This window comes from Rhagoletis pomonella, unplaced genomic scaffold, assembly GCF_013731165.1.
Source record: "Rhagoletis pomonella isolate Grant_MI unplaced genomic scaffold, Rhpom_1.0 Rhpom_scaffold_00002, whole genome shotgun sequence".
NCBI classification, from domain to species: domain Eukaryota; kingdom Metazoa; phylum Arthropoda; class Insecta; order Diptera; family Tephritidae; genus Rhagoletis; species Rhagoletis pomonella.
Genome location: NW_023458556.1, coordinates 87,841,724 through 87,852,413, shown reverse-complemented (window position 1 = coordinate 87,852,413; position 10,690 = coordinate 87,841,724).

The window sequence follows — 10,690 nt, the reverse complement described above, 5'->3', positions numbered from 1 at the left end:
AAACCTTGTGAACTACCTAAATAAGTTTAAAGACACTTTAATTAAATATGATAAGTCCGACTTTTGACCAGTTTTATTACACAAATACTCCTATGTTCGGCGCCCAGATAACACGACCTAACGTCGCATCCCCATAGGCAAAAAATATTGGCTACAATTTCATATTTTGTTTGCCAGATATACGTTTATCAGTGCACTTGCACAACATTCGAATTCGCAAAAGCTCCGCATTGATTATTGCGAATGCCGAAGCTCCGCGGTTGCGAATGCGAATATTCACCTCAATCCTGATCTACATTTTCTATTTTCTACAACATGCGAGGAGCAGAGTACAAGGGTTGTTTAGCCTGTAAAATACTAAACATTAACTTGAAAAAACCTTTAACATATGTACATATGTGCGTTAGGGCCTGTTCGAGGCACGTAATAAAAGCGGCATTAATGTCGTACTGATGAAAATTTGCAACACTGTTGCAACTGCCCAACTGATAATACATTGCTAGAAATTCACACAGAACGTGATACATTGATAATTCTCGCAACACTGCGGTTGTGATTGCAGCTCTAACAAGCCCTTATGCTGCGATTGTGTGCATAGTGGTCGTTAACCGCGAACTCTTCCCATGAACACATTCGCATTCGCAAAATATTCGTATCATTTGATGCGAATGAGAATGTCGATGTGAATGTGAAAATTATGCGAATCATTCGCATAACGAATGCGAATGCAAATATTCGCAACATGCCTGATATAGATTATTATTTATTTAGATGCATATTTTAGCTAAATGTTATGTCGTCGATTGGATAAAATATTGTCGCATGTTACTTTCGGTTTTGGGAAATAACGATTGAAGTTTGGAATGTAATTTGTCACAAACACGACAACAGATTTTCTCCAAAGTTTCGGAGAATGCTACTAGTTATCGAAATTCTTAAATTATCTTTTTTTTAGTTTGGTGTTAACCTTTTATGAGTTAGGAAGGACTTTCTTCAATAAAATTTTGTCGTGTGCGACATTTGTCACGAATTTAAATGATATACGCCAAAATGTGAAAAAAAATGTTTACTAAATTAACGATACTTTTTAATAGAGCCCGACCGAATAGTCGGCATCGGCATCGGCTAGTATCGGCCAAAAGAATCGGCATCGGCCCTCCTGAGTACTCGGCATCTCAGTACTCCTGTCATAAATGTGTTCTCATGTTTCGTTTTTATGATGTACAATGGCGAGAATGTAAATAGGGAAGACACATTTTAGCAAGTTTTGGCTATTTTTCTTTGTTTAAAAAATGTATATTATTTTTTTTTTATGAAAATATAGCATACTATCTAAACAAAACCCTGTAAATCAAAATTTCAAACTTTGCAGAACATTTACAAAAATTCGACAAATTTTAACAAAAGTTCATCAAAGTTTTGAAACTGTTTAATCAGATTTTATAGAACTTTTTTGAGTAAGCAGTTTTTAAAATTGGAGAAAATCAGCAACAACTTCCACAAAAAAGTTGCCAAAAAGCAACGGTAAGTACTAGCTACTTAAAATTTGCACTTCGTATAATAAAATTGAATGGGCTAAAAAGCGGCATACTCAGAATTATTCTAGAAAATCTAATTAAAAAGCTATCGACTTTTGCCAATTTTTGTACAATGTTTGAAATTTTTACTTACATGGTTTTTGTAAGATAACGAGCTACACTTTCGTAAAAGAGTCATAAACATTAAATAAACGAACGGGAAATAGCCCAAGAATGCTAAAATGTTTCTTCCGTATTTATATTTTCGTCACTGTATGTATTGTTACGATTATCTTTGAATTAATCGCTGAATTCCTAAATCTTTCGGGTTCTCTTCACTGGATTGTTAAATTATTTACGTTACAACAATACTTTCATGATTATTTTTAAATCTACGGTTACTGTTTATTAACGAATTGTATTGAAAACACATTTATAGTCAGAAGAAGGTGTATATTTTTACTACTATGAGTATAACTATGAAATGTAATTTCGAATGAACTATTTATGGAACAAAGTATTGCAATGATATGTACAAGCGATATATTAAATTTTTAAAATATATTTATGTATGTACGCAAATAAGTGAATAGATTCTTGAATGATTATTGTTTTTGTAATGTTATTTAGTTATTTGTTTCTGTTTTCATTTGTTATTATTAAAATTTATTAAAAGCATTTTTTCTTGAATGAATTTATATTCAGGTAGTTTTTTTTAAGGAATCGGCATCGACATCATTAGCCTTGAGTTTCGCCGGAACACAATTTCTCAAGAAATTTTTTCATCCACCCGTAGTGAATAAATGGTAATGAATAGTGAAAAAGTGACACGGTTCAGTTCATGATAAGGATGAATATCTGGGAAACTAAAGAAGATATTCAATAACAGATGAAGCTATTTGAAAGATCTTGATTAGTTTAGTACGACTGCATCATTAACTTAATTTGTACCAAAGTACCAAAAAAATTTTGCCAATAACTCGGAAACTAAAGGAGAAATCCGAAAACAGTTAACAAAAAATCGTATTTTAAAATATATAACTGAATCCATAACTAAATATCGTCAAAATGGCGCTTACGACAATTTTTCATCCAAGCGACGGCATTTGAATGTTACTCGCATAATTTCGAACCTCTATGCAAATTTCCGGGAAAGAGTTAAGAAGTATATTCATATGCTGAAAAGATATTTTCGCAGCTTCACAATTTGTTTAAAATAAATCTATCAGTCCTATCGCCGATAATAATAATAATAAAAATAAAATGGTGTTTGGCCGGGCTTCTCCTCCAATTTGTGGCGTGCGCCTTGATGTTGCCACACAAAGGGGAGGGACCTACAGTTTTACGCCGACTCCGAACGGCGATTGTATTTTTATGAGAAACTGTTTTTCATGGCAGAAATACGCTCGGAGAGCTGTCATTGCCTGCCAGGGGCAACCGCTGTTAAGAAAAAACCTTTTTTCTATATTTTTTTGCGATGTTGCTTTGACCAGGGCTTGAACCCAGGCCCTGCGGAGTGGAAGCGCGCATTGCTTACCACTACACCACAGCGGACGCCTATCGCCAGCTACATGTGAATAAATCGCTCCCATAATTTAATTTGTGCATTTAATATATATAGATATTACACAATTAACTTAAATATTAAATTACAAATACTTGTGCAACCACTTCGACACAGTAAAATCATTCCCACGACAGCCGGTTCTACGTACCGGAATGACTCGAGTTTTACCTGACCAAGGGCTGTTGTTTCGGCGATCTAACCCCGTTTAGGTCGGCGAAGTATCTCAGAAGTTGTTCGTCCATAGGGCTACATTTGCTACGTATTTTTCTGCTCAGGGCTGGCATCGAGTCAAACCCAGGGCCAGAAACCTACACCTGCTGTGTATGCCAGAGACGACTACACCACAACTCCACCTCAGTCAAGTGCAATGCTTGCGAGGGGTGGAGTCTCCTCAGAGTCTGCTCAGGCCTACGGACACATCGGCAGGGGACCACATCGTCCACATCAAACAGAGCAGCTTCCACGGGTAACCCCAGTCCACCTGAGCAGCTCCAAACAAACACCACAGCATCACAACATAACAACACAATAGACCACACCACAACCATGACGGACCACACAACAGACACAACCGCACCACCACCACACTCCGCCGCCAACAACTCCTGGTTCCTCCTACAATCTGCACGGTATGTCAGATCAGGATATTCCGTAATGTGACATCAGTCAAGTTCAACACCTGCCTTGGCTGGTGCCACTTTAGGGCATGTTCAGGTCTGCGCACCACGCGAGATTGGACGAGGAACTTCAAGGGCCCGTGTTGCGCTGCTCGGTCGCAAACCCCAACTGCGACGCCACCCACTACCCCCACAGGGCGGCAACCTCTACAGCAGCGCACACAACCAATGGCGGCAAGGCCACACACATCCCTCACACCCCGCATAACTATACTTCTCCCGAACCACATGAAGCTTCTTCAATTTAACTGTAACGGACTTCAGAGCAAGATCGAGGAGATAAGCGTCTTCATGGGAAGGCATGGTATATTGACAACTGCGGTCCAAGAGACGAAGTTGCACAGCAATTCAACATAGTTGAATTGTGCCGGGTACAACGTGCACCGTCGAGATCGCGTGCGAGATAATAGTGGTGGCTTAGCGTTCATCACGCACCATACCGTGTAGTATCGTCTTATTGAAGCAGACATCGACCGCAGGGATACCGCCCTAGAATGTCAGGGCATTGCTATCCGGTCAGGCGATGTTGAGCTCGAAATATTTAATGTGTACATACCCCCTGTCACTTGCTGCCCGGCAGGATATCACCCTGATATAGGTGCGCTCCTCAGAGGTGAAAATCATATGGCAGTAGGTGACTTTAATGCGCACCACGATCTTTGCCACTTAAGCCTGTCAAACGATCGTAGGGGAACAGACTTTGCCGAGCAGATAGACGATTCGACAGTCTGCATAATGAACGACGACGCACCCACCAGGATTATGGGCAGCTGCTGAAGCTCGCCAGACATAACAATAGTCAGCGCTGGTCTGATAAACAGCGTATCATGGCGACCTATGTATGCTGACTTTCGGCCCATAGTAATCTCGATCGATAAACCAACCAACTTTGCTTCCGCGGAACTCCGGACCTATATCAACTTTTCTAAAGCTGATTGGAAAGGCTTCGCGGAATTTACTAAGAGCACCTTCGCTGCGCTCCCTACACCAACCGACGTCCACCTTGGTGAACGTAAGTTCCGCAGGGCTGTCACTGCTGCTGCAGCTCGCTTCGTACCGGCAGGATGCATTACGGATCCACGTCCAAATTTCCCTGCTAAAGCGGCTGTTCCAGCCGATGAGTGTGACAGCCTTCGTCAGGCCGACCACGGAAATCTCCGTATCAGGGATCTCAACGCGGAGATTCGGCAACTAGTGAACGTATATAAGCGGAAGTAGTGGGAAGAACATCTGAAGACTTGTAACTTCACCTCTGGTGTGAGTAAGCTTTGGTCAACAGTCCAATCTGACGAAGCATGACGACAGAGTCGAAATAGACTTTGGTGACCACGCTTCGTCGGGCCCGGAGCGATGCGCGAGCTATTTTAGCCGGCAGTTCATTCTGCATCCACCGGTGGACAAAGCCAAGCGTCGAGTGACCAGAAGGCTGCACAAACTGCCAACTACTTGTGCCCTCCTTGCTTTCACTAGCGGTGAAGTTCAGGTTGCCATCGGGAAGGCGAAAGCCTCCAAAGCCATGGGTCCCGACGGAATATGCATATTGATGCTTAAAAATTTGGGTCCTGCGGGAGTAGCGTACCTAACGAAGGTCCTCAATTTGTCAATGGCCACTCTCATCACCACAGACATCTGGAAGGTGGGGAGAGTGGTCCCACTGCTCAAACCGGGGAAACCAGCCAACAAAGGAGATTCTTATCGACCGACAACACTCCTTTCCCCGATAGCGAAGACACTAGAGGCCTTGCTGCTCCCGTATTTCACGAACCACCTGACCCCAGCGAAGCATCAGCATGGTTTCCGTAAAGTGCACAGTACAACAACAGCACTTAACGCCATAAACACTCAGATAACACGTGGCCTTAACCGCAACAGTCCCTGTGAGAGAACTATTCTAGTAGCGTTGGACCTGTCAAAGGCGTTTGACACCGTAAGCCACTCCACGCTACTAGAAGATATAGAGACTTCCTCTCTCCCACACAGGCTCAAACGGTGGTCGGCAAACTATCTGAGTGGTCGATACTCGTCGGTAATGTTTAGTGACAAATCGAGCTAACTCAGAAAAATAAAACAGGGGGTTCGACAGGGTGGTGTCCTTTAAAGGCTACTGTTTAACTTTTATATTTCAAAGCTCCCACAACCACCAGAGGGAGTCTCGATTGTCTCTTACGCCGACGATTGCTCGATCATGGCGACTGGGAATGGAATTGATGACTTGTGTTCGAAAGTAAACGGGTATCTCTCCGAGCTTTCTCGCTTCTTCACTGCAAGGAGCCTAAGCCTCCCCCATACGAAATCCTCTGCGACCTTGTTCACCACCTGGACGAAAGAGTTCAGGCTACCGCTGAGAATTCACGTCGATGATACCCCAATTCCGACGGTGAATAACCCCAAAATACTCGGAGTAACCCTCGACAGTCTTCTCTCATTCTTTGCGCACGCAACCGCTATTGTCAACAAAGTATAGAGCCGCAACAAGGTCCTCAAGTCGCTAGCCGGCAGTACTTGGGGCAAAGACAAAGAAACGTTGCTGGCAACATACAAGGCAATAGGCCAGCCGGTTTTAAATTACGCAGCACCAGTGGTCGCCGGTGACTAGTAGGACGCAGTGGGATGAAGCTACAGATGACACCAAACACCGCACTCAGGACAGCGACTGGATGCCTTCTGATGTCGCCTGAATACCAACTGCACGACGAGGCGAAAATGCTCCCCGGTTTGAAGCCACAGACGTGGTCACCCAAACAGACAACTGCTTGCAGAAGAGCCCTCGCCCAGGCACCTCAGATGGCATCTCTACTAACTGACGGACGAAGTATAGAGGTTCATTAAGCAGCCCGTCAGCATATCGGCAGGCCCTGAACGGCATTCACAGGCATTCAAGTTATGTAGACTCCAGACCTGTGAATGCCGTTCTAGGCACACAACCACCGGACATCGACGAGATGGAGCTTCATCTGCCTCGGGAGACTAGAACTACAATAGCCCAACTTCGCTCTGGCTACTGCAGCAGGTTAAACTCATACCTGAGCAGACTAAACGCAGATGTGCCGAATGAGTGTCCGGCATGCGGAGAGACCCCTCATGACTCGAAACATCTCTTCGTATGCCCGGAAACCCGACAACCCTAACGCCTTTGTCCCTGTGGACCGACACTATTGAGGCTGCACGCTTCCTGGGGCTGCCGTTAGTGGAACTTGACGACAACGATTGAGAAATTAACCGATCTGGGCGGGGTGTTGTAGCCGCTACAACAACAACAACAACACAATAAAATAAAATTAATATTCTTAATACATTTATATTTTAGTTAAACATGTTATGTTCAAGCGCACTACAATCTTCAGCCTCATTGCGTAAGTCGTAAATTAGGCTAAAGTGTACTAGCCCAGTTATGCATACTTGCACTGATATACCATTTTTACGTAAAAATCAGAACCCGACAGAATTGTACATTTTAAGTGCTATGCGTTGGGTAACCGCATACACGCAAAGCCCATTTAACAAATTCTTATGTGACAACTCTCACGCAACGCTAAGTATGCATAACTGGGCTATACGACTCGACAACATTGGCATTGTCTAGTGTCGTGCTGAAATAAGTAAATGATGAAAATCGTTGACCCCTATGCAGTGCTGCAAAGTTTTTCGGTTTTAATTTACTAGTCTAGTCGAAATTTTAGGCAATGTCACAAAATTTTCGATACGATTCGACTCTCGAAAAACGATTTGCATTCGACACGACTCTCGCAATTAGGCTGACTTTTCTATCAATTTCTCCAGTGCTAAAATACCTAAATTATATTGCTGCACAATACCCTAATTGCTGAAAAGCGTTGCCTGCAACCCTGAGTCCTTTATGGTGGAAAAAACAGCTCAGTTTGTGTACTGTATATACTGAGTTGTCGATGTTTTTCTTACTGGAACATTTTAACCAACTATTTATTATATTTAAAGTAGCAAAGTTCACATAGATGTAAAAGTAAAAGAAATGGATTAACAACAAGAGCTTACAGGGTGTGCATAGCTCAGTGGTTAGCGCTTCTGACTTTACACATCGATAATGCGGTTTCGATCTTTCTAAAAGTCTAGAAAAAAGAAGTCTGATGAGGAGATGTGGTAATCTCCAAAATAGCTGTTATAACTTCTACCGCTTAAGCTTTGTTGTTTTTTCCATTTTTCTTAACAAACAAATCGTGGAACAAAGCTCAATAACACTATTGAAATAAATATTAATACGGCACAATAAAAATAGATCCATTGTAGTTTCGGGCAGGCTCATCCCAAACTATTTATTTGTCTATTAAATGTATGGAATTAACAATAACAACCACGCTGTCAAGCTTAAATAGCGGCGAATCAGCTGCACTTGATAGTATGTAGTAGGTTGAATAAGGAAATGAATTAGCAACAAGAGCTTACGGGGTGTGGATAGCTGAGTGGTTAGCGCTTTTGACTTTGCACTTCGATGATGAGGGTTCGGTCCCTGCTGAAAGCCTAGAAAAAAGGAGTCTGACGAGGAGATGTGGTGATCTCCGAAATAGCTGCTATAACTTCTACCGCTTAAGCTTTTTTGTTTTTTCCATTTTTCCTAACAAACAAATCGTGGTACAAAGCTCAATAACACTGTTGAAATAAATATTAATACGCCACAATAAAAATTGACAAAAGTTTACTAATAATCAGAATTATAAAGAATATTTGTTTTTAAAACTCAGAAATGCGTCATATTTCAGAGTCTAATTTGACTCCTAACTTGGACTTGTATTGGCGTGCCCTTCTAAGAGAAGAAATATGCTCTGTTCGTTTTTGAGCTCATAAAGAGGGTTGCAACCATGGTTGCCACAATTGGTAACTTTCTACCAAAATTGGTAACTTTTAAACGGTTTGGTAACTTGGCAACTTTTATTTCATTTTGGTAACTATTGCAACTAAACATCTATTTGCATTACTAGAAAGAAATGAATTATGTTTTGAATGTGCGTAATTATAAAAACCCTTCGAGTTTCAGTGGCAGCACTACTGACACTTTTACAAAATTACTTCGATTAAATTAGAGTCATCTCATATTCGAATACTGGAAATATTTAAATTACAGTGGCAGCACCAAGGGCTGCACTTTTAAAACAACTTTCGAATTTTTGCGATAAATTTTGAATTCTACCCTCTCACATATTAATACTGGCCATCTGGCAATTTTTGGTAACGTCCATAAATCGTTTTGATCAGACATGGGCACTTTTTCCCGTATGGGCTTTTTTGCCCGTACGGGCAAGCGAGCCCATTTCGCGGGCTAGATCAGGGGAAAATCATGGGCAAACGGGAAGGGGGCAACAAATCTTACTAATCCACGTATAGCATTGAGAGCCACTGCACACGCTTTCTGGAGTAAAAAGGCACACTCTCCCAAACGTGGTCACATACACTCCTCGTCATTTGAATAGCTCAACTTTTTAATCTTTAGTATTTACACTTTTAATTTTGTTTATTTAATATTCATTACATCCGATTTTAAAACTTTATACAGAGTTAAAAAAATGTCAAATGGGTACAATAAAGTGCAAGTTTCAAGTGTCTGTAAAATAGCGGTGATTTTAGACAATTTTTTTGGTGATAGTGCTGCGCATTTTCTCTCATACAAAGTATGCTCGACAAAACTTTTATATGCAATAAAATGCGCAACACTGTCATTAAAAAATAAATGAATTTGAAAAATCGGGGCTGTTTTAGAGTCACTTTAAACTTGCACTTAATTACACTATAATTGAATGGGCTACAAAACTGCATATCAGAAATTTTTCTAAAAATATTAACTTATTCACTGCAGGTCATTAGGATGGCACACTCCTATGTTGACCTTTTTTAAGAACTGTTTCCAGGTCTCGAGAAAAACGAAAAAATCATATAAAATGCTGCCCAAGAAATGGAAAATAAACTTTCTTTTAAGTTTTCGTTTGTAAAAAATTTTAAAATTGCATTTACCCGTAGAATATGCCATATCGTCACTAGACACGAATAAAGGCGCGAGCTCAAAAGTTGACGGCGAAAAAAGACGCATAAAAAATTTCAGCATCAAATACTCTTAACATACTTCGCCAAAGTTTTTTATAAGCATCTTTTTTCGCAAAATTTTTTTAAACGCTTTTTTTCACCGTCAAAACACCAGCGCGCCTTTATTCCTATGTAGTGACGATATTTTTACAAAAAATTTATATTAAATAAACAAACGGAAAACTGTAAATACTAAAAATTGAAAGGGTGTGCAATTCAAATGACGAGGAGTGTATATGAGCTGATGTGATCACTACCACAAGTAAACGCGAGCTGAAAGCGTGATTGTGTTAGTGTGCCAATTACGTTTGAATGAATTTGTGTTCGCTTTGTTACGCTCTCGCATGTATTTGCATGTGATGCTTAATTTCTGAACACATTGAAAACGACGAGCTACCGACCACAGCTTCCAATTTGTCATCTTTATTATCTAAGCGCTTTGTCGATGGCAACATGATTTCTTTGAACGCGGCAGCGACATCATGAATTTGTATGAGTTTGACATAAAAGAAGAGGAAGAACCTTATCTGTCGCCAGAAAAATAGAAATAGATCTAATCTGGCCACAACCACAGCCGTCGCGTAGCCCGGTCGTCGCCAAAATAATTATCTACATAAGAGTACGTGTTAAAATAATTTGACAGCTGTGGTTTGTAGCTCGTCGTTTTCATTGTGTTCGGGCTATTACGCTCTTTAAGCAGGCTGTGAGGTGTAATCAGCTGGTGGCCCATGAAATGAAGTGTAGACAGCTTTTACGAGTAATCAGCATTGATTTTTTTATTTGAAAGTATTCTCTTTTTATACAAAATTTCTTAAAGCTCAGTTAGTCTAGACTTAATTTCCGTAACGTAACTTAACTAAATATTTCGGCCAACCTGTTAT